Source organism: Amblyraja radiata, chromosome 3 (genome assembly GCF_010909765.2).
Source record: "Amblyraja radiata isolate CabotCenter1 chromosome 3, sAmbRad1.1.pri, whole genome shotgun sequence".
Taxonomy (NCBI): Eukaryota; Metazoa; Chordata; class Chondrichthyes; order Rajiformes; family Rajidae; genus Amblyraja; species Amblyraja radiata.
Window position 1 is genome coordinate 14,685,125 of NC_045958.1, and position 26,346 is coordinate 14,711,470.

The window sequence follows — 26,346 nt, forward strand, 5'->3', positions numbered from 1 at the left end:
ACGACGTTGGAGCTCCCAACCAGCCTCACCCGAGACTGCGAGCCCTTGATGGTGTTTCTGCGGTGGTTGCAGTGGGAGCAATCCCAGGCAATTGATCAGCTCCGATGTTAAGTCCGCGCCCCGCGGTGGGGCTCACGACAGTCCGAGGGGGCCTCCAGCTCCAGCGATGGTAGGCCGCAGAGCCCGGAGAATGTGATCCGAAAATTGATCGCATCTCCGGGAAGGTAAGAGCTTGAAAAAAAGTTTCCCCCGATCCCCTTCCCCCTCCTCCCACATAAAACAAACCGAAGAACATTAAAACAGAACTTTTAACATACTAAAAAATAACAAAACGAGTGAAAAGAGACTGGCGGCAGGGCTGCCATCTCCCCAGCGCCCTTTTCCTGAGATTTGTAATAGAAACCTTTCTTGAACCTGGTAGTAATTGTTCTCAAACTACTGAATTTTCTTCCTCACCAACGAGGTGAGAGCGTGGTATGGGTCTTTGATGATATTAGTTGCTTTCTTGGGACATGGATCCTGTAGATTCCTTTGATGTTGGGGGGGGGTCAATAACAGCAATCTGAATTAACATGAATTATTCATTCTTGCTGTTATCAACCAGGTACCTTAAAATATGCAGATTTTCTATTGAATTCGTAAATGTTAGCACAATTAACATGTTTTTGTAATACCAGTTTAATTTGGCATGTTGGTTGGCACAGACATCGTGGGACCAAAGGGACTGTGTGCCGTACAGTTCTATGATCTATTTTCTGTGCATCTCAATAGTAATAAATCTGGTTGTCCAATTTAGGACTCTTACATGAAGATAAATATATAACTCTGTTTCTTTCCAATAGAGAAAAGAGCATTGTGAGAGACATGATTTGGATTTCAGATTTTAGGTGTTTAAATTGCTGGGAGGCACTGAAACTATAATTATAAAATTACTTCTTGATCGGCACCCAGAAAATATATTTGAAGAATGCAAGCACACAGCACACCAAATACAAATTAAATTGCGACTTAGAATGCATCAATATGTGTAAATGACTCCCACTGCAAGCAATTAAATTTTCTCAGTTTCCTGAGAGTTATAATGAAGCGATAATGTAAGACTTGCTTTTCAACATCTTTTAAGAAAAGGCTAAAAAATTCATTAAGTATGGGATTTGGGTGAAAGAATAAGCATTATTAAATGCCCTTTGGTGCACAATGATTTCACCACAGTTCAGGCATAGAAAACGTCAATTATATATCATGACAATGAAGAATATATGGAACAGCTACCACGAGGAGGTAGTTGAGACAGGTGCTATAACAGCATTTGAAAGACACTTGGGCAGGTACATGATAAGAAGGTTTTGCAGCATATGGGCCAAATGTGGGCAAATGGGACTAGCATAGATGGGGCATCTTGGTTGGCATAGATGAGTTGGACCAAAGGGCCTGTTTCCGTACAGTTTGATTCTACGAGTGGTTTATGTTAGAATAATGTTCTAGAACTTGAACAAATTAGTGGGAGAGAAGCAGGGTGTAGTTTTAGTTGCTTGCAAATTTTTGTAGTTTTTTTATGAATAACATTTTACATTGGCTACATATCTGCTATGAGAATGATTCTTGGACTTAAGGATCAGGAGAAGAAGCTTTACCTGCTGTGGAATGTTATATCCTCTAAACTTAAATTATTACAACTAACTATGATAAAAAAAAACACAATGTTAGGTGGAGGAAATTAATTCATAGATCATAAATAACAAATTAATCGTTTGTTAAAACATATTTAAACACTCTGCTGTATGGAAATTGTGCTAATGAATCATTTTTAACTGGGGCGATACGATGGTGCACCAGTAGAGTTGTTGCCTGACAGCACCAGAGACATGGGTTTGATCCCGACTACGGGTGCTGTCTGTACGGAGTTTCTACGTTCTCCCTGTGAGAATGTGGGTTTTCTCCGGGTGCTTTGGTTTCCTCCCACATTGCAAAGCCGAACAGGTTTGTAGGTTGCTTGGCTTCAATTAAAATTGTAAATTGTTCCTAGTGTGTAGGATAGTGCTAGTGAATGGGGACCATTGGATGGCGCGGACTTGGTGGGCCACATGGCCTGTTCCCAGGCTTATCTCTAAACTAAGCTAAACTAAACAAAACACAAAAATTTGAGTTGCGCCCAATTTACTACCTGGATTTAGTGGTTTGTGGACATTTTGATTGGGTCGAAAAGTCTGTTTTATATTTCAGATTTCTCTGATCCATTCTAGGGCTGTGCAGGCCCAAAATTATTGCAATGTAAACCCAACACCGTAGTAATCCCAACAAATGGGAATCACAACAGGTTCACTAGAAATTAAGACAAACAAGGGTATATTTGTATTGAGTCCACATACAATTGCATGTTTGACAGATAGCACACAGCAGTTTCTGCTTTATTTTAATTTTATATCAGTTATATCAGTTGTTTTGAATGCAGAAACCATTGAGTGGGCACTGGTAATAAAATGTCACATGCAGACCCACTAAGTCCATCACTGTAAACAACATATGGTTGAATATTTGCTGTTTTCACAGAACTGTTGCTTTTAGCTGCAAGTCCCATCAAAGATTAATGGCCTGTTTACACCCCTTTGCTTTTAGCTACAAGAGGTGTCAAAGATCAACTGTTTGTTTATCTCATTCAACACAGACAATTTGACCCATACATACAAGCAGTGAACACGGAACATCTTAAGTTTGCCTGTTCTGACACATGGTATAGAAACATAGAAACATAGAAAATAGATGCAGGAATAGGCTATTCGGCCCTTCGAGCCTGCACCACCATTCAATATGCCTTCTCTCCATACCCCCTGATCCCTCTAGCCACAAGGGCCACATCTAACTCCCTCTTAAATATAGTCAATGAACTGGCCTCAACTACCTTCTGTGGTAGAGAGTTCCAGAGATTCACCACTCTCTGCGTGAAAAATGTTCTTCTCATCTCGGTTCTAAAGGATTTCCCCTCTATCCTTAAGCTGTGACCCCTTGTCCTGGACTTCCCCAATTTCAGTAAGAGAGGTATCATGAGCTTTTTATAATGGGAACACTTTTTGCCTCTCTGAAAGCCACTGTTTATATCCATCTTGAATGCTGCTGTCCACTAGCAACCAGATGGAGATGTTTATCCTCATAAATATGGTATTAAAACACTATTTTACTCAGCAGAATGAACATCGCCTATTACAGCACCCAAAAAGAAAATGACTGGCACCTTTCATGACCTCTGAAAATCTCATAACACTTTGCAGGCTGTGAAGCACTTTATGTACTTTTCAACATAATAGTATAAGGGGTAAGAGTGTTGTAAAACTATCCTGAAGGCTTTGTGTCTCAATGCAAGGAGCATTCGTAATAAGGTGGATGAGTTGAATGTGCAGATAGCTATTAATGACTATGATATAGTTGGGATCACGGAGACATGGCTCCAGGGTGACCAAGGCTGGGAGCTGAACATCCAGGGATATTCAATATTCAGGAGGGATAGACAGAAAGGGAAAGGAGGTGGGGTAGCGTTGCTGGTTAGAGAGCAGATTAACGCAATAGAAAGGAAGGACATTAGCTTTGAGGATGTGGAATCGATATGGGTAGAGTTGCGAAACACTAAGGGGCAGAAAACGCTAGTGGTAGTTGTGTACAGGCCACCTAACAGTAGTAGTGGAGTTGGGGATGGCATCAAACAGGAAATTAGAAATGCGTGCAACAAAGGTAAAACAGTTATAATGGGTGACTTCAATCTACATATAGATTGGGTGAATCAAATTGGCAGGGGTGCTGAGGAAGAGGATTTCTTGGAATGTATGCGGGATAGTTATCTAAATCAACATGTAGAGGAACCAACGAGAGAGCAGGCTATTTTAGACTGGGTATTGAGTAATGAGGAAGGGTTAGTTAGCAGTCTTGCTGTGCGTAGCCCCTTGGGCAAGAGTGACCATAATATGGTTGAGTTCTCCATTAGGATGGAGAGTGACATTGTTAAGTCAGAAACAAGGGTCCTGAACATAAAGAAAGGTAACTTTGAGGGTATGAGACATGAATTGGCCAAGATAGACTGGCAATTGATTCTTAATGGGTTGACGGTGGATATGCAATGGAAGGCATTTAATGACTGCATGGATGAACTACAACAATTGTTCATCCCAGTTTGGCAAAAAAAAAAATCAGGGAAGGTAGTGCATCCGTGGATAACAAGGGAAATCAGGGATAGTATCAAAACAAAAGATGAAGCGTACAAATTAGCCAGAAAAAGCAGCCTACTAGAGGACTGGGAGAAATTCAGAGTCCAGCAGAGGAGGACAAAGGGCTTAATTAGGAAAGGGAAAATAGATTATGAAAGAAAACTGGTAGGGAACATAAAAACTGACTGCAAAAGCTTTTATAGATATGTGAAGAGAAAAAGATTAGTTAAAACAAATGTAGGTCCCTTGCAGTCAGAAACAGGTGAATTGATCATGGGGAACAAGGACATGGCAGACCAATTGAATAACTACTTTGGTTCTGTCTTCACTAAGGAAGACATAAATAATCTGCCGGAAATAGCAGGGGACCGGAGATCAAATGAGATGGAGGAACTGAGTGAAATCCAGGTTAGCCGGGAAGTGGTGTTAGATAAATTGAATGGATTAAAGGCTGAAAATTCCCCAGGGCCAGATAGGCTGCATCCCAGAGTACTTAAGGAAGTAGCCCCAGAAATAGTGGATGCATTAGTGATAATTTTTCAAAACTCTTTAGATTCTGGAGTAGTTCCTGAGGCTTGGAGGGTAGCTAATGTAACCCCACTTTTTAAAAAGGGAGGTAGAGAGAAAACAGGGAATTACAGACCAGTTAGCCTAACGTCGGTAGTGGGGAAACTGCTAGAATCAGTTATTAGAGATGGGATAGCAGCACATTTGGAAAGTGGTGAAATCATTGGACAAAGTCAGCAACTCTCTCAGTTCTCAAAAATATTAGAAAAACTGTATGTAAGTAGATTAGATAACTTTATCGATAAGCTCGAATTGCTAGTTGATAGTCAATATGGATTCAGGTCAAACAGATCGACATCCATGGCATTAATGGAGTTAATTGAAGACATTACCAGCTCTATAGATAACAAGAAATATGCAGTGGGTGTATTTATAGATTTGAAAAAAGCATTCGATACAATTGATCATCATTTGCTAATCAAAAAACTGGAAAAGTATGGAATCAGAGGGGTTGTACTAGAGTGGATGAGAAGCTTCATAAGTAAAAGACATCAGTTTGTGCAAATAGGGGACTGCAAATCAACATGCTTAGAAATAACTTGTGGAGTCCCACAGGGGTCGGTATTGGGCCCCAAATTATTTATTTTGTATATTAATGATATATGTAGGGTGTCAAACCTCTTGAAGTTTGTGTTATTTGCAGATGACACTAATATTTTCTGTGATGGGGACAATTTGCAGCAGCTTTTGGAGGTGGTCACAGCAGAAATGAGTAAACTAAAAACATGGTTTGATTTGAATAAATTATCATTAAATTTAAACAAAACCAAACTTATGCTGTTTGGAAAACGCAAAATAAATACACAAGTAAAAGTAATGATAAATAATGTTGAAATAGAAAGAGTGTATGAAAATAAATTTCTGGGTGTGATTCTTGATCACAAAATCTGCTGGAAACCCCATATAAAACATGTGAGAGCAACAGTAGCACAGAGTATTGGAGTGATGGGGAAAGCAAGGCATGTTTTGAATGAGAGAGCACTGTATATTCTGTACAGCTCACTTGTGTTACCGTATTTAAATTACTATGTGGAAGTATGGGGCAACACCTACAAAACCACCTTACAATCACTAAGCACACTACAAAAAATAACTATTCATATAGTAAACAATGTAGGATATCATGAACACACCAATATACTGTATTTAAAATTACACACCTTAAAGATTAAGGATCTGGTAGAATTTAAGACTGCACAAATAATTTATAAAGCAAAAAATAAACTGCTACCTGTAAACATACAAAAACTGTTCAAAGACAGAGAGGGGGGTTATAACTTTAGAGGGAAACTAAACTTGAAACAGCATTATGCTCGGACCAATTTAAAAAGTATGTGTATTTCCATTTGTGGGGTGGTTTTGTGGAATGGTCTTGACAAAACGATTAAACAAAGTATGAATATAATGCAATTTAAAAAAATGTACAAAAGATATATCTTTGAAAAGCACAGTAATGAGGAAGGAGAATGTAAATCTCACAGATGTTAATGGTGCTTGTTCTTTTTGTTCTTTTCTTTTTTTGTACCTTTTTTCTTAATAGCTTGATTGGAGTAGTTTTATTTGAATTGTCTGTTTAGTTTATTTTATTGAATTTTGCATTTGTTAATGGTGAAGAATGGGGGTAGGACTTGACAAGCATAGGCTTCTTCCTATCCTTTTTCGAACAAGTCTAATGTGTATTATGTTGAAATTGGCTTTTGATTTTTTAATTTATGTATGTACATATATGTTATGTATATGTGTGTATATGTGTATATGTATGTATGTATATATGTATATGTATGTATGTATGTGTGCATGTATTTATGTATATATATATGTATATATATAATTTTCCTTTTATTTTTCATCTTTTCTTTTCTTCTTTTTTTTTTAATCGTTCGAAATAAAAGATAAAAGATAAAGATATCATTCATTCATTCATTCATTCATTCATTCATTCATTTATGAAAGGTAAATCATGTCTGACGAATCTTATAGAATTTTTCGAGGATGTAACTAGTAGAGTGGATAAGGGAGAACCAGTGGATGTGTTATATCTGGACTTTCAGAAGGCTTTCGACAAGGTCCCACATAAGAGATTAGTATACAAACTTAAAGCACACGGTATTGGGGGTTCAGTATTGATGTGGATAGAGAACTGGCTGGCAGACAGGAAGCAAAGAGTAGGAGTAAACGGGTCCTTTTCACAATGGCAGGCAGTGACTAGTGGGGTACCGCAAGGCTCAGTGCTGGGACCCCAGCTATTTACGATATTTATTAATGATTTGGACGAGGGAATTGAATGCAACATCTCCAAGTATGCGGATGACACGAAGCTGGGGGGCAGTGTTAGCTGTGAGGAGGATGCTAGGAGGCTGCACGGTGACTTGGATAGGCTGGGTGAGTGGGCAAATGCATGGCAGATGCAGTATAATGTGGATAAATGTGAGGTTATCCACTTTGGTGGCAAAAACAGGAAAGTAGATTATTATCTGAATGGTGGCCGATTAGGAAAGGGGGAGATGCAACGAGACCTGGGTGTCATGGTACACCAGTCATTAAAAGTAGGCATGCAGTGAAGAAGACGAATGCTATGTTAGCATTCATAGCAAAAGGATTTGAGTATAGGAGCAGGGAGGTTCTACTGCAGTTGTACAGGGTCTTGGTGAGACCACACCTGGAGTATTGCGTATAGTTTTGGTCTCCTAATCTGAGGAAAGACATTTTTGCCATAGAGGGAGTACAGAGAAGGTTCACCAGACTGATTCCTGGGATGTCAGGACTTTCATATGAAGAAAGACTGGATAGACTCGGTTTGTACTTGCTAGAATTTAGAAGATTGAGGGGGGATCTTATAGAAACTCACAAAATTCTTAAGGGGTTGGACAGGCTAGATGCAGGAAGATTGTTTCCGATGTTGGGGAAGTCCAGAACAAGGGGTCACAGTTTAAGGATAAGGGGGAAATCTTTTGGGACCGAGATGAGAAAAAAATGTTCACACAGAGAGTGGTGAATCTTTGGAATTCTCTGCCACAGAAGGTAGTTAAGGCCAGTTCGTTGGCTATATTTAAGAGGGAGTTAGATGTGGCCCTTGTGGCTAAAGGGATCAGGGGGTATGGAGAGAAGGCAGGTACAGGATACTGAGTTGGATGATCAGCCATGATCATATTGAATGGCGGTGCAGGCTCGAAGGGCTGAATGGCCTACTCCTGCACCTATTTTCTATGTTTCTATGTACTCTGCTGGATGATCAATCTGGTCTGATGTATCTATGGGTCGGTGGGGGCGCTGCAAGCCGACAGCCCTGCCAGCAGCGTGGTATTTTTTCCTACTTTTTTGGTTTTTTAGAATGTCCTAATGTGTGTTTTTAATGTTTCTTTGTGTGGGGTGTGGTGTGGGAGGGGTAAGGGGGAAACCGTTTCGGTCGCCTCCTCCATGGAGAGGCAAATTTTTCCATGTCGCCTCCCCCGTGGCCTAACAGCAAGGATCGGTGCGGCCTCTCACGGAGACGTACCCGGGGGTTCAGCAGCGGGCGCAGCGCGGACTCTCGTCAAATAGCGGGCGAGCCCTCGCCTAGGGTCGTTGGAGGGGAGCGCTCCATTCGCTGGCCCGCGGCAGCCTAAAGCCGGGGTCTGCAGAGCTCCAGCCAGCGCAGCGTCCACAGCCTGGAATCCCTCGTTGGGGACCCCGGAACAGAAGAGCTCCGACCGCCGGCCCGCAGCCAAATTCTACCGCGGGCGCGGCGGGGACTTACCATCAGGAGCGGGATTCCTCGCCAGGGATCCCTGGAGAGGAGCTCCGACCACCGGCCCTGTAGTCTGCGGTGCTTCCGGCTGCAGCGCGGCTGGGACTTTAGATCTTCGACCGCCGGCCTGCGGCCTACACCAACTTGAAGCCACAGTCTCCGGTGGGGAGGCACCGATTCAGGACTTACCTGGACCTTGTCTGCACATTTGGACGCCCGCAGCGGCGGCTGCGGAGGGTTGAGGTCCCGACCACGGGGGAAAAATGGAGGAGGACTGGCCAAATTTTGTGCCTTCCACCACAGTGATGAATGCTGTGGTGGATGTTTGTGTTAAATTTTTATTGTGTTTTTGTGTGTTTTTTGTACATCTTACCGCTGCTGGCAAATTCATTTCACTTGCACTTTATGTGCAAGTGACGAATAAAACTGATTGATTGATTGATTTATTGATTGATACACTGTAAATGGATTGACTGGAATCATGTACTGTCTTTCTGCTAACTGGGTAGCACACAACAAATAGTTTTTCACTGTACGTGTGAAAATAAACTAAACTGACCTGAACTGATGATACTTCATGACCCAAAACGTTGCCTATTCCTTTGCTCCATAGATGCTGCCTCACCCTCTGCGTTTCTCCAGCATTTTTGTCTACCTTCATACTTCACTCAGGAATTGCCCAGGTAACAGAGTGTTAGATTTCCTGCATGGTAATGTAGGAAATACAGCAGCCATGTTTTACATAGCAAATTGTCACAAACAATAATAAGCTAATCCTTTCCTGTGATGTTGAATGAGGGATCATTTTTTAGAGTATTGTGTTCAGTTCTGAGCACCATGTTATAGGAAAGATATTGTCAAGCTTGAAAGGGTTCAGAGAAGATTTACGAACATGTTGCCAGGACTAGAGGGTCTGAGCTAGAAGGAGAGGTTGAACAGGCTGGGTCTCTATTCCTTGTAGTGCAGGAGAATGAGGGGTGATTTCATAGAGGTGTATCAAATCATGAGAGGAATAAATCGGGTAGTAGCACAGAATCTCTTGCCTAAAGTGGGGGAATCAAAGACCAGAGGACATAGTTTCAAGGTGAAGGAGAAAATATTTAATAGGAATCTGAGGTGAATTTATAATGGAAAACAAAGAAATGGCAGAACAGTTAAAAAAGTAATTTTGTTCTGTCTTCACTAAGGAAAACAGAAACAATTTCCCAGAAATACTAGGTGACTGAGGATCTAGTGGGAGGGACAAACTGAAGGGAATCCACATTAGTCAGCAAATGGTGTTAGGTATCCCAGAGTACTCAAGGAGGTGGCCCTAGAGATCGTGGCTGCAGTGGTGATCATTTTCCAATGTTCTCTCGATTCTGGATCAGTTTCAGTGGACTGGAGGGTAGCCAATGTAACCCCACTTTTAAGAAAGGAGGGAGAGAGAAAATGAGGGATTATCGGCCAGTTAGCCTTAAGGGCCTGTCCCACTCGGGCGACCTCATCTGCGAGTTCTGGCGATTTTGCCCTCGACTCATACTCGCAGCATGGTCGTAGGAGGTCTTCGTAACTCTCCTTCATGCTCGAGAGTAGTCTCCACATACTCGAAGCCTCAGCTAGGTCGCGGCGTTTTTTTCAATATGTTAAAAAATGCCCACGAGTAAAAAAAGGTCGCCATGGAAAAAATCAATACTTTTTTTGCTCGTATGATTAGTCCTAGTAGGTTGGCATGTTAGTCGTAGGTAATCGAGGGTAGTCTCAGGAGGTCGAAGGTAGTCCTTGTTACAAATGGGGGAGGGGGAGCAAGAGCAGAGCTGCGGGATATCGAGGAGACCCGAGTGAGAGCCTCATCTATAATGGAAGAGGGGTATCCCCGTTTCTTAAAGAATGAGGACATCTCCGATGCCCTGCTATGGAACACCTCATCCTGGGTGTAGATGCGGTGTAGCTGGAGGAATTGGGAGTAGGGGATAGAATCTTTACAGGAAGCAGGGTGGGAAGAAGTGTGGTGAAGATAGCTATGGAAGTCAGTAGGATCTTAACAAGAACAGAATCACTCACATTCCACCCTATCAGCCGTCGCATACAGCATATGATCCTCCAACATTTCCGCCACCTCCGACAGGATCCCACTCCTGGCCACATCGTCCCATCTTTCCGCAGAGACCATTTCCACCAAAACTCCCTGGTCAACTTGTCCCTTCCCACCCAAACCACCCCTTCCTCAGGTACTTTCCCCTGCAATCGCAGGAGATGCAACACCTGTCCCTTTACCTCACCCCATGATTCCATCCAAGGACCCATACAGTCTTTCCAGGTGAGGCAGAGGTTCACTTGCACCTCCTCCAACCTCATCTACTGTATACAATACAATACAATACAATTTATTGTCATTTGAGCCTCAGTGAGACTCAAACGAAATTCTGTTTCCACAGCCATACAAACAAGGACAATTCCTAGACATACACACAATTTAGTTCACACAAACATCCATCACAGTGAACCCACTGTGATGGAAGGCAAAGTATTTTCTCTCCCCTGTTCTCCATGTCTATCCCGATATCCAAGCCCCAGGCGGGCGATGATAAGTCCCACGGCCATTTTTAGGCCGTGCCGGGCGATTTACGGCCCTGCTCCCGGTCTAAATGTCACAATGTTGGAGCCCCCGGCGGGCGCTGGAATGTCCCACGGCCATGAAGCCGCGCCGGGCGATGTACGTCCCCGCTCCAGGTCGTTCCAACCCCGCGACACGGGCTGGAGAAGTCGCGTTGCGGGAGCTCCGGGAAGGGGTCCCTCTCTCCCCCCAGACCCGCGAGCTCCCGATGTCCCAGTCCACCGGACCTGTGGCTGCGTTGCTGGAGCCTCCGGGCCCCAGGAGTCGAGTCGCAGCAGCGAGTCACCACCGCTCCCCACGCTCCGAGGCCGGCCAGCCCCACGATGGTGAGTAGTCCGCAGCTCCACAGTCTCCCGAGCCCCCCGGTTCATTCAGGTTGGAGGCCGCTCCACGGTGCTAGGCCCCAACGACAATGGAGACCCGACAGGGAAAAGGTCGGGTCTCCCGGACAGGGAAGAGATTTTAAACGGTTTCCCCCTCCCCCCCCCCCCCCCCCCCCGCCCCCCCCCCCCCCCGCCCCCCACATATACACATTTAAAACTAATATTAAAATAAAACACCAACTCTACATTTAACTAGACAAAAAATAAAAAAAGACAGACAGGCTGTAGGGGCCGCTGCAACGGGTGAGTCGCGCCGCCAACACACAGACGAGTATCCACTCTTCCAGGTGTCAACTGCTCTACATCGGCGAGGCCAAGCATAGGCTCAGTGATCGATTTGCTGATCACCTCAGCTCAGTCCGTCTTAACCTACCTGATCTCCCGGTGGCTCAGCACTTCAACTCCCCCTCCCATTCCCAATCTGACCTTTCTGTCCTGGGCAGAGTGAGGCCCAGTGCAAATTGGAGGAACAGCACCTCATATTTCCCTTGGGTAGTTTACACCCCAGTGGTATGAACATTGACTTCTTTAATTTCAGATAGCCCTTGCTTTCTCTCTTCATCCCCTCCCCCTTCCCAGTTCTCCCACTACTGTCCCCGACTACATTCTATCTTTTTACCGCCCCCTCCCCTGACATCAGTCAGATGAAGTGTCTCGACCCGAAACGTCGCCCATTCCTTCTCTCCAGGGATGCTGCCTGACCCGCTGAATTACTCCTGCATTTTGTGTCTGCCAGAGGTAGTTGAGGCTGGGACTATCCCAACGTTTAAGAAATAGTTAGACAGGTATATGGATAGGACAAGTTTGGAGGGATATGGACCAAACCCAGGCAGGTGTAGCTGGGACACGTTGGCCGGTGTGGGCAAGTTAGGCCAAGGGCCAGTTTCCATAGTATATCACTCCATGAGTCTAATATTGGCCAGGACACTGTTGATACCTTCTATTCCTTTTGATGTATTACTACTGGGCCTTTATCATCCACTTTTGTGAGTCAGCAGGACAGCATTCCTTCAGTATCGATGTTTTGCTGACATCAGCCTGGATTTTTTTTTCTTGGTTCCCCTGAAGTGGTACTTGGACCCACAACTAACTGACTTCAGTCTGCTATCCCTGAGCCAGAGGAGAGATTGATGATGGTTATGGCTTTCACGAATAAATTCACAGCATTTTTGGCTGAAGGAGGCTGTATGTCCCTGATTGCCTTTCAAACGAATCTCATGAGCAGCCCTTTAAACAGGTCCAGTGTTGTGACTTTATATTTATGCGCTCTTATGAGCTGAGTAAGGTCTTAACCGAGTGATGCTATTTTTGCAGTTTATGTTGCTACTTCTTGTTGCTCCTGCTGTTCCTGCATGCGATCAAACTGAAGGGTCAAGATTGACACCCTTCAGAAATTCTGTGATTTATTAAAGCATTGGGAAAAAAGCAGAATAAGTGCTCAGAAAAAAAGTCTAATTCAGCTGAGGGCAGGCAATCTCTGGATTAGCAGACATTAATTGGCTAGTGTCCTTTAAGTGCTTCTTCCAAATACTACTTTGAAGCCAATCACGGTGGAACTTTAGAGTAGAAACAATGAACTGCAGATGCTGATTTACATTAAAAAAGACCCAAGGTGCTGGAGTGACCTTAGCAGATCAGGCAGCATCTCTGAAGAACATGGATAGGTGATATTTCAGGTTAGGACCTTTCATAGCTAGATCACCTAGCTATGATCTCTAGAGATGTTGCCTGACGTGCTGAGTTACTCCAGCACTTCGTGTCTTTTTTTACAGCTGGACTTTACTCAGCAGATTCAGAACTGGCGAAACTTTAACCAATGCGCAGTAAATTTGCATCAGGATCCTAATGTCAGCCCAAATTCCCTGTTTGTGCATTATTTAATTTATTTTATGTTTCCTCAATTGGGTAGAACAATGACGTAGCTAATAGTGCTGCTGCCTCCACTTCCAGTGATCTGGATTCAATCATAAGCGCCTGACATCCATGTGGAGTTTGCAGGTTCTCTCTATTTCCTTTGGCTGTTCTGGTTTCTCTCACATCTGATGGGTTGTTTCGGCTGATCAGCCACTATAAATTCTTCCGAGTGTGCAGATGAGTGGTAGAATTTTGGAGAGATTTTATGAAGGTGTGGGGTGAATGATTGGAGGAGGTGCAAGTGAACCTCTGCCTCACCTGGAAAGACCCGAGTGAGAGCCTCATCTATAATGGAAGAGGGGTATCCCCGTTTCCTAAAGAATGAGGACATCTCCGATGCCCTGCTATGGAACACCTCATCCTGGGCGTAGATGCGGTGTAGATGGAGGAATTGGGAGTAGGGGATAGAGTCTTTACAGGAAGCAGGGTGGGAAGAAGTGTGGTGAAGATAGCTATGGAAGTCAGTAGGATCTTAACAAGAACAGAATCCCTCACCTTCCACCCTATCAGCCGTCGCATACAGCATATGATCGTCCAACATTTTCGCCACCTCCGACAGGATCCCACTCCTGGCCACATCGTCCCATCTTTCCGCAGAGACCGTTTCCACCAAAACTCCCTGGTCAACTTGTCCCTTCCCACCCAAACCACCCCTTCCTCAGGTACTTTCCCCTGCAATCGCAGGAGATGCAACACCTGTCCCTTTACCTCACCCCATGATTCCATCCAAGGACCCATACAGTCTTTCCAGGTGAGGCAGAGGTTCACTTGCACCTCCTCCAACCTCATCTACTGTATACAATACAATACAATACAATACAATACAATACAATACAATGCAATACAATACAATACAATACAATTTATTGTCATTTGAGCCTCAGTGAGACTCAAACGAAATTCTGTTTCCACAGCCATACAAACAAGGACAATTCCTAGACATACACACAATTTAATTCACACAAACATCCATCGCAGTGGACCCACTGTGATGGAAGGCAAAGTCTTTTCTCTCCCCTGTTCTCCATGTCTCTGCCGATGTCCAAGCCCCAGGCGGGTGATGATAAGTCCCACGGGCATTTTAGGCCGTGCCGGGTGATTTACGGCCCCGCTCCCGGTCTAAATGTCACAATGTTGGAGCCCCCGGCGGGCGCTGGAATGTCCCACGGCCATGAAGCCGCGCCGGGCGATGTACGTCCCCGCTCCGGGTCGTTCCAACCCCGCGACACGGGCTGGAGAAGTCGCATTGCGGGAGCTCCGGGAAGCGGTCTCTCTCTTACCCCGGACTCGCGAGCTCCCGATGTCCCAGTCCACCGGACCTGCGGCTGCGTTGCTGGAGCCTCCGAGCCCCATGAGTCGAGTCGCAGCAGCGAGTCACCACCGCTCCCCACGCTCCGAGGCCGGCCAGCCCCACGATGGTGAGTAGTCCGCAGCTCCGCAGTCTCCCGAGCCCCCCGGGTCGTTCAGGTTGGAGGCCGCTCCACGGTGCTAGGCCCCAACGACAACGGAGACCAGACAGGGAAAAGGTCGGGTCTCCCAGACAGGGAAGAGATTTTAAACGGTTTCCCCCTCCCCCCCCCGCCCCCCACATATACACATTTAAAACTAGTATTAAAAAAAACACCAACACTACATTTAACTAGACAAAAAAAAAAAAAAGACAGACAGGCTGTAGGGGCCGCTGCAACGGGTGAGTCGCGCCGCCAACACACAGTCGAGTATCCACTCTTCCAGGTGTCAACTGCTCTACATCGGCGAGGCCAAGCATAGGCTCAGTGATCGATTTGCTGATCACCTTAACCTACCTGATCTCCCGGTGGCTCAGCTTTTCAACTCCCCCTCCCATTCCCAAACTGACCTTTCTATCCTGGGCAGAGTGATGTCCAGTGCAAATTGGAGGAACAGCACCTCATATTTCCCTTGGGTAGTTTACACCCCAGTGGTATGAACATTGACTTCTTTAATTTCAGATAGCCCTTGCTTTCTCTCTTCATCCCCTCCCCCTTCCCAGTTCACCCACTACTGTCCTCGACTACATTCTATCTTTTTACCGCCCCCTCCCCTGACATCAGGCAGATGAAGTGTCTCAACCCGAAACGTCGCCCATTCCTTCTCTCCAGGGATGCTGCCTGACCCGCTGAATTACTCGTGCATTTTGTGTCTGCCAGAGGTAGTTGAGGCTGGGACTATCCCAACGTTTAAGAAATAGTTAGACAGGTATATGGATAGGACAAGTTTGGAGGGATATGGACCAAACCCAGGCAGGTGTAGTTGGGACACGTTGGCCGGTGTGGGCAAGTTAGGCCAAGGGCCAGTTTCCACAGTATATCACTCCATGAGTCTAATATTGGCCAGGACACTGTTGATACCTTCTATTCCTTTTGATGTATTACTACTGGGCCTTTATCATCCACTTTTGTGAGTCAGCAGGACAGCATTCCTTCAGTATCGATGTTTTGCTGACATCAGCCTGGATTTTTTTTTCTTGGTTCCCCTGAAGTGGTACTTGGACCCACAACTAACTGACTTCAGTCTGCTATCCCTGAGCCAGAGGAGAGATTGATGATGGTTATGGCTTTCACGAATAAATTCACAGCATTTTTGGCTGAAGGAGGCTGTATGTCCCTGATTGCCTTTCAAACGAATCTCATGAGCAGCCCTTTAAACAGGTCCAGTGTTGTGACTTTATATTTATGCGCTCTTATGAGCTGAGTAAGGTCTTAACCGAGTGATGCTATTTTTGCAGTTTATGTTGCTACTTCTTGTTGCTCCTGCTGTTCCTGCATGCGATCAAACTGAAGGGTCAAGATTGACACCCTTCAGAAATTCTGTGATTTATTAAAGCATTGGGAAAAAAGCAGAATAAGTGCTCAGAAAAAAAGTCTAATTCAGCTGAGGGCAGGCAATCTCTGGATTAGCAGACATTAATTGGCTAGTGTCCTTTAAGTGCTTCTTCCAAATACTACTTTGAAGCCAATCACGGTGGAACTTTAGAGTAGAAACAATGAACTGCAGATGCTGATTTACATTAAAAAAGACCCAAGGTGCTGGAGTGACCTTAGCAGATCAGGCAGCATCTCTGAAGAACATGGATAGGTGATATTTCAGGTTAGGACCTTTCATAGCTAGATCACCTAGCTATGATCTCTAGAGATGTTGCCTGACGTGCTGAGTTACTCCAGCACTTCGTGTGTTTTTTTACAGCTGGACTTTACTCAGCAGATTCAGAACTGGCGAAACTTTAACCAATGCGCAGTAAATTTGCATCAGGATCCTAATGTCAGCCCAAATTCCCTGTTTGTGCATTATTTAATTTATTTTATGTTTCCTCAATTGGGTAGAACAATGACGTAGCTAATAGTGCTGCTGCCTCCACTTCCAGTGATCTGGATTCAATCATAAGCTCCTGACATCCATGTGGAGTTTGCAGGTTCTCTCTATTTCCTTTGGCTGTTCTGGTTTCTCTCACATCTGAAGGATGTATGGGTTGTTTCGGCTGATCAGCCACTATAAATTCTTCCGAGTGTGCAGATGAGTGGTAGAATTTTGGAGAGATTTTATGAAGGTGTGGGGTGAATGATTGATTGGTATAGAATTAGTCTAGATGATTAAACAGACACAATGAGCCAAAGGGCCTATTTCTGTGTTCTATGACTGTATGAATTTGTGATATAACTGCTTAAATTAGATACAAAATTAAGATAATAGTAGGCATGAAGTAAGTGTGAAACAGACACTTGCTGCAGAACTGCAGTCTTTTACCAGACAGCTAGTTATAATTTCCCACTGTTATCTTTCTATTTTTGTTATTAATAGAAACATAGAAACATAGAAATTAGGTGCAGGAGTAGGCCATTCGGCCCTTCGAGCCTGCACCGCCATTCAATATGATCATGGCTGATCATCCAACTCAGTATCCCGTACCTGCCTTCTCTCCATACCCTCTGATCCCCTTAGCCACAAGGGCCACATCTAACTCCCTCTTAAATATAGCCAATGAACTGGCCTCGACTACCCTCTGTGGCAGGGAGTTCCAGAGATTCGCCACTCTCTGTGTGAAAAAAGTTCTTTTCATCTCGGGTTTAAAGGATTTCCCCCTTATCCTTAAGTTGTGACCCCTTGTCCTGGACTTCCCCAACATCGGGAGCAATCTTCCTGCATCTAGCCTGTCCAACCCCTTAAGAATTTTGTAAGTTTCTATAAGATCCCCTCTCAATCTCCTAAATTCTAGAGAGTATAAACCAAGTCTATCCAGTCTTTCTTCATAAGACAGTCCTGACATCCCAGGAATCAGTCTGGTGAACCTTCTCTGCACTCCCTCTATGGCAATAATGTCCTTCCTCAGATTTGGAGACCAAAACTGTACGCAATACTCCAGGTGTGGTCTCACCAAGACCCTGTACAACTGCAGTAGAACCTCCCTGCTCCTATACTCAAATCCTTTTGCTATGAAAGCTAACATACCATTCGCTTTCTTCACTGCCTGCTGCACCTGCATGCCCACTTTCAATGACTGGTGTACCATGACACCCAGGTCTCGCTGCATCTCCCCTTTTCCTAGTCGGCCACCATTTAGATAATAGTCTGCTTTCCTGTTTTTGCCACCAAAATGGATAACCTCACATTTATCCACATTATACTGCATCTGCCAAACATTTGCCCACTCACCCAGCCTATCCAAGTCACCTTGCAGTCTCCTAGCATCCTCCTCACAGCTAACACTGCCCCCCAGCTTAGTGTCATCCGCAAACTTGGAGATATTGCCTTCAATTCCCTCATCCAGTTCATTAATACATATTGTAAATAGCTGGGGTCCCAGCACTGAGCCTTGCGGTACCCCACTAGTCACTGCCTGCCATTGTGAAAAGGACCCGTTTACTCCTACTCTTTGCTTCCTGTTTGCCAGCCAGTTCTCTATCCACATCAATACTGAACCCCCAATGCCGTGTGCTTTAAGTTTGTATACTAATCTCTTATGTGGGACCTTGTTGAAAGCCTTCTGGAAGTCCAGATACACCACATCCACTGGTTCTCCCCTATCCACGCTACTAGTTACATCCTCGAAAAATTCTATAAGATTCGTCAGACATGATTTACCTTTTGTAAATCCATGCTGACTTTGTCCAATGATTACACCACTTTCCAAATGTGCTGCTATCCCATCTTTAATAACTGACTCTAGCAGTTTCCCCACTACCGATGTTAGACTGGTCTGTAATTCCCCGTTTTCTCTCTCCCTCCCTTCTTAAAAAGTGGGGTTACGTTTGCTACCCGCCAATCCTCAGGAACTACTCCAGAATCTAAAGAGTTTTGAAAGATTATTACTAATGCATCCACTATTTCTGGAGCTACTTCCTTAAGTACTCTGGGATGCAGCCTATCTGGCCCTGGGGATTTATCGGCCTTTAATCCATTCAATTTACCCAACATCACTTCCCGGCTAACCTGGATTTCACTCAATTCCTCCAACTCCTTTGACCCACGGTCCCCTGCTATTTCCGGCAGATTATTTATGTCTTCCTTAGTGAAGACGGAACCAAAGTAGTTATTCAATTGGTCCGCCATATCCTTGTTCCCCATGATCAACTCACCTGTTTCTGACTGCAAGGGACCTACATTTGTTTTAACTAATCTCTTTCTTTTCACATATCTATAAAAACTTTTGCAGTCAGTTTTTATGTTCCCTGCCAGTTTTCTTTCATATTCTATTTTTCCTTTCCTAATTAAGCCATTTGTCCTCCTCTGCTGGTCTCTGAATTTCTCCCAGTCCTCCGGTATGCTGCTTTTTCTGGCTAATTTGTACGCATCATCCATCGCTTTGATACTATCCCTGATTTCCCTTGTTATCCACGGATGCACTACCTTCCCTGATTTATTTTTTTGCCAAACTGGGATGAACAATTTTTGTAGTTCATCCATGCAGTCTTTAAATGTCTTCCATTGCATATCCACCGTCAACCCTTTTAGAATTAATTGCCAGTCAATCTTGGCCAATTCACGTCTCATACCCTCAAAGTTACCTTTCTTTAAGTTCAGAACCATTGTTTCTGAATTAACAATGTCACTCTCCATCCTAATGAAGAACTCAACCATATTATGGTCACTCTTGCCCAAGGGGGCACGTACAACAAGACTGCTAACTAACCCTTCCTCATTACTCAATACCCAGTCTAAAATAGCCTGCTCTCTCGTTGGTTCCTCTACATGTTGATTTAGATAACTATCCCGCATGCATTCCAAAAAATCCTCTTCCTCAGCACCCCTGCCAATTTGATTCACCCAATCTATATGTAGATTGAAGTCACCCATTATAACGGTTTTGCCTTTGTCGCACGCATTTCTAATTTCCTGTTTGATACCATCTCCAACTTCACTAGGGTGTTAGGTGGCCTGTACACAACACCCATCAGCGTTTTCTGCCCCTTAGTGTTTCGCAGCTCTACCCATATCGATTCCACATCCTCCAAACTAATGTCCTTCCTTTCCACTGCGTTAATCTCCTTTCTAATCAGCAACGCTACCCCACCTCCTTTTCCTTTCTCTCTATCCCTCCTGAATATTGAATATCCCTGGATGTTCAGCTCCCAGCCTTGGTCACCCTGGAGCCATGTCTCCGTGATCCCAACTATATCATAGTCATTAATAGCTATCTGCACATTCAACTCATCCACCTTATTACGAATGCTCCTTGCATTGAGACACAAAGCCTTCAGGCTTGTTTTTACAACACTCTTACCCCTTATACAATTATGTTGTAAAGTGGCCCTTTTTGATTTTTGCCCTGGATTTTCCGGCCTGCCACTTTTACTTTTCACCTTGCTACCTATTGCTTCTACCCTCATTTTACACCCCTCTGTCTCTACGCTCACACATTTAAGAAACCCTTTCCCTTTAACTCCATTCTCCACTATAATGTAGGCTAAAATTAGACCAATGGGTTAAAAATAGACTTTTTATGATTTTTATGATTTTTCTTATGATCTCCACAGATGTGTAATTTTGAAGATGGTGTGCCAGCACCTCTTCTTTCCTCGAAGTTTAAAGAGATTCGGCATATCACCGACTAGTTAACTTCTGCAGATGCATCGTAGAAAAGATTCTGCCTCATTGCATCTTGGCCAGGTAGCGCGATTCAAACACATGGAAACATAGAAACATAGAAATTAGGTGCAGGAGTAGGCCATTCGGCCCTTCGAGCCTGCACCGCCATTCAATATGATCATGGCTGATCATCCAACTCAGTATCCCGTACCTGCCTTCTCACCATACCCTCTGATCCCCTTAGCCACAAGGGCCACATCTAACTCCCTCTTAAATATAGCCAATGAACTGGCCTCGACTACCCTCTGTGGCAGGGAGTTCCAGAGATTCACCACTCTCTGTGTGAAAAAAGTTCTTCTCATCTCGGTTTTAAAGGATTTCCCCCTTATCCTTAAGCTGTGACCCCTTGTCCTGGACTTCCCCAACATCGGGAGCAATCTTCCTGCATCTAGCCTGTCCAACCCCTTAAGAATTTTGTAAGTTTCTATAAGATCCCCTCTCAATCTCCTATATTCGAGAGAGTATAAACCAAGTCTATCCAGTCTTTCTTCATAAGACAGTCCTGACATCCCAGGAATCAGTCTGGTGAACCTTCTCTGCACTCCCTCTATGGCAATAATGTCCTTCCTCAGATTTGGAGACCAAAACTGTACGCAATACTCCAGGTGTGGTCTCACCAAGACCCTGTACAACTGCAGTAGAACCTCCCTGCTCCTATACTCAAATCCTTTTGCTATGAAAGCTAACATACCATTCGCTTTCTTCACTGCCTGCTGCACCTGCATGCCCACTTTCAATGACTGGTGTACCATGACACCCAGGTCTCGCTGCATCTCCCCTTTTCCTAGTCGGCCACCATAGCAACACAAGAGGTTTCAGAGAGTGGTGGACTCAGCCTGGCCCATCACGGGCACAGTCCTCCCTACTATCGAAAGCATCTGCATGAGTTATAGCCTCAATAAAGCAGCATCATCATCATTCAGGCCATATCCATTTCTCGCTACTGTCGTCAGGCAGGAGGTATAAAGCTCACCATTTCACACCAACAGGTTTAGGAACATTTACTGTCTTGCAACCAGCAGGCTCTTGCACAACACTAATCCTACCCCAGCCACAGAACACTATGGGCTACCTCTTACACTACCACGACTTGCTTTCTAAAATGTATTTTGCACTGATGTCTTGTTTTTGTTGTATAATCGTTTTCTTTACAGTGACTTGGGGAATGTATATGTGAGCAATGTAGCATATATTTATAATTGATATTTTTGTGTGTGGTCCATGTGCCTGTGCTGGTGCTGCAAGGAAGATGTTTTATTGTACCTGTAACTCATTGTACTTGTGCAAATGACAATAAACGCCACTTGGCTTACTTGCCATTGGGAAATTTAGAGAAAAACTGTCAGGAATAGATAATGACATTTGCTCTGTTAATCAAAAGAACCAGGATGTTAAAAGCAACAGAAAATGGGATTTAAGGGTCTCAGGATGATGTAAAACTGAATCAGGTATGTAATCTAAGTTACAATGGTAGTTTAACACCGAAAGACGATAAATCACTGAGGGTCCAAAAAGAACATCCATATCTTTGGAGTGTACAATTGTATGGTACCACATTATGATCAATGGGTGACATTGTGCATTTGTCTAATTTAATCTATTTTCCACAGAAGAAAACTCATCATGAAAATTAGCAGCTGACAAACAGTTTCAGAGAAATCGTAGACTGCATGGCAGAATATTATCTTCACAACCTCATTAAGGTGAGAGAGGGAGAGGGAGTTAGGATAAATGGTCCTTTTGTCCCAAGTCTGCACTAACCATCAAACACTAATTTTTCCCTTATCCTATCTTAACCAATTTTATCCTCCAAATTCCCATCACTTCCTCCTTACCACATTTTTTCACACCTATGATAATATACAGTGCCCAATGAACCTACCAAACCACAGATTTTGGGGTGTAGGAAGAAAAACTCACATGGTCACTTCCCATAGATAGCATCGGAGGTCAGGATGAACCTGTGTTGCTCTGTCTGGGAGGGAGCAGTTCCTACAGCTATGCCACTCTGCTGCCCCAACTTATGTAGCATGACAAGACACAAGAAGATACCTCAAATGTGAAATTGAGACCATTGTATGATTAAGAAATTATATGCCATAGAAGGAAGCTTTTGGACTCATGTACTTGGGTGAGATACTTGGAAGAGTTATTCATGAGCCTCACCCACTTGCTCCCCATACCTCTAGAATATTTACTTTTTAGGTGTTTATGCAAGTTCTTTTTGAAAAGTTACTTTTGAGGCCATTGTCACTATCTTTCTGATCAGTGTTCTGCAGATGATAACAACTTGCTATGTAAATAAATGGTTCCTCACTCCCCCTGTGGTTTCCTTGCCAATTATTAATCTGTGTCCTTATGTGACAGCCAATGGATATGGTTTCATAACAAATCTCTTCATAATTTTCAGTTTTAAATTGCCCCTTTACACTCTCTGCTCCACAGAGAATAACACCAATTTCTCGAATCTCTCCACAAAGAAACCTCCTTCTTTCATCTCCGCAACATCGCCAAACTCAGACCCTCTCTCACACCTCCCGCTGCTGAAAGACTCATCAATGCCTTCATCTCCTCCCGACTGGACTATTGCAACTCACTTCTCCTTGGCATCAGCTCCACCTACATCAACCGACTCCAACTGGTCCAGAATGCAGCCGCCCGACTCATCACCCACACCAAATCCTGGCATCACATCACTGCAGTCCTCAAACAACTTCACTGGCTTCCCATCTCCCACCGGATCACCTACAAAATCCTCATCCTCACCTACAAAGCCCTCCACCATCTGGCCCCCCCATATCTCACTGACCTCCTCTCCCCCTACCAACCCTCACGGTCCCTCAGATCGACATCAGCCGGTCTCCTCTCCATCCACAAGTCCAACCTCCACAGTTTTGGGGACAGAGTCTTCTCCAGGGCAGCTCCCAGGCTCTAGAACTCCCTCCCCCAACTGATCCGCAATTCCGTGTCCCTCACCATCTTCCAGTCCCGCCTCAAGACCCATCTCTTCACCTCTGCCTATCCTTAGCCCCACGTCCCCCTCCCTTTTCATCTGTGCATTAATTGCCTCATATTGTGTTTTGAATTGTATTCTGTCTTTACTTTGTGTACTAGTCATGTCTCTACTATTTATTTTATTCCCCTTACATGTTTTTGCTCTACCTGCTAAATTTTTGTACGGTGTCCTTGAGACTCTTGAAAGGCGCCCATAAATAAAATTTATTATTATAATTATTATTATTAAAGAAGATATTGGAGTCATTAATTTTTCACACTTTGGGAAAAGCCTTGTACGGAATGAAAATGACCTAAAATAGGCTCCCCAACAATCTCAATATGCCATGGATTCTCTGGTTAGTGGGGAAGGTATGTGACTCTGGGTAGGAGGGGGAGGGAGGCTGGATATAATAGATGATCTAAACCAGGGACGGGGAACCGTTTCATGATGGAATGCCGCATTAAGTTAGCTGTAATCTAATAAGGCTGCATCCAAGAAACTTAAATTAGATATACTTCAAAATGTACATTATTTTGTAAAAATCTAACTACTATGTACTAACTTCAAGAAAATGAAATTTTTTTGTTAAGTCTAAAGTTAACTAACGTTTTAATTACTTTGTTGTGACTTTTTGTGGGAAAGCATTTGAATATTTAGTTGCAACATGGAGGTACGCAGTTTCAACTGATCTTCTAGATGGGTATCCGTCATTTGTGACCTTAAGGACGTCTTGATTTGGGTTAGGTAGGAGAATGTAGATTTGCAGCAATAAGTGGTTGAAAAGCAAGAAAGCTATTCTGGACAAATTTGTTTTTGGAACAAACTTTATTTCATGGATCAGGTTACTATACTCTCATCCCACAGCCTCAATTCGGACTAATTCCCAGTTGTCCAAGTTGTTCGACTTGCATCGTGGAACCCGCCAGGGGTGTCCTCTGAGCCCCATGCTTTTTGCCTTGGCCATCGAACCACTTGCCATGGCCTTTCGCAGCTGCGAGGACATAGCCGGTATTTGGAGGGACAGTACACAGCATAAGGTCTCACTATATGCTGACGACCTTTTGCTTTTTGTCTCAAACCCAGGCACCTCTCAGCAGTCCGCTATGTCACTGCTCAATAATGTTGGTCAATTTTCAGGTTATAAGATAAATCTTGGAAAAAGCGAACTGTTTCCCATTAACTATGAAGTACAACCCTCGGATCTTACCAACTTGCCATTCAAAATTGAAAAAAACAAGCTCTCATACTTGGGCATTTCAGTTAAGAGGAAATACAAGGATCTTTTCAAAGAGAATTTTATCATTCTGTTAAACCAGATCAATCAGACGCTAACACAGTGGTCACCCCTTGTCAATGTCACTTGTCGGCCGGATAAATTCAATCAAAATTACCATTTAACCAAAATTTTTGTACCTCTTTCAGGCCTTACCGGTTTTTATCCCCAGGTCCTTCTTTGACCATCTTGACTCAGTTATTTCCTCCTATATATGGAGAGGTAAGTGACCTCGTCTCAATAAGACCCACCTTCAAAAAACCAAGGCTGCTGGTGGCCTGGCTCTCCCAAATGTTCGCTTTTATTATTGGGCTGCCAACCTGCGCTGCCTTGCATTTTGGTCTTTCTTTCACAGCCAGCCCGATTGCCCTGACTGGGTAGCCATGGAATTACACACAGATGATAATATGTCCATACCTGCACTACTTGGTTCCTCACTTCCACTCCCCTCAATTAAATCTGTAAAAAATCCAGTGGTTAAACACTCTTTGAGGATATGGGTTCAATTTAGGAAATGTTTTGGGTTGCATAACATTTCTCTACTATGCCCCTACTCGAGTGCTCGGGTCTTCTGATACTGGCCTGCTAGCCTCTCAATGCCACAGCAATAAGAAAATGGGTGAAGCAGCCTTTTTTAATTATGCCCCCAAGCTGTGGAATACCCTACCTAGGTCTGTGGGAGACACCCACTGAGTTTACATTTTTAAATGACAGCTAAAAATCTTTTTAATCAAGCTCTTAACCGATTTTACTCTGTATTTGACCTCAGTGTTTTTGTTTTATGTCCTTTTACATTCTCACTTTTATATTTTAAATATTTATATAAATCTGTGCTTTAAATTGTATTTTTGTTTAGACCTGTGTTTTTGTGGAAATCACTTTGAGTTGCATTAAATTGTATGAAAAGTGCTATACAAATAAAGTTATTATTATTATTATTATTATTATTATTATTATTATTATTATTATTATTATTATTATTATTATTATTATTATTATTATTATTATTATCTGTGTGTAATTCCATGGCTACCCAGTCAGGGCAATCGGGCTGGCTGTGAAAGAAAGACCAAAATGCAAGGCAGCGCAGGTTAGCAGCCCAATAGATTATTATTATTATTATTATTATTATTATTATTATTATTATTATTATTATTATTATTATTATTATTATTATTATTATTATTATTATTATTATTATTATTATTATTATTATTATTATTATTATTATTATTATTCAATAAAGATAATCTGTCTATCTTTGATTCCCAATGCATTCTTTTCATGAATGTGAAGACAGATCTTCATTGCTGAAATCCAATCTTTTTTTGCCATCTTTGCTCTTTTGCAAAGCAAATCATTTATAGGGATTCTGACTACTCTCTATCTTCAGGCACAAATGTCTAATAGCCCTTCCAAAATCAATCATTCAAACACACTTACCCACCCTGGAGATGAAATAAATAATGATCTTTTTCTTGTCTAAATACATCCAGAAATATTTGGAAGTGGCTACAGGACTAAATTAATGTCACTTCTATAGTCATTGGCCATCCATCAGAACATAGACCATCACCACAATGTTGCAATGAAG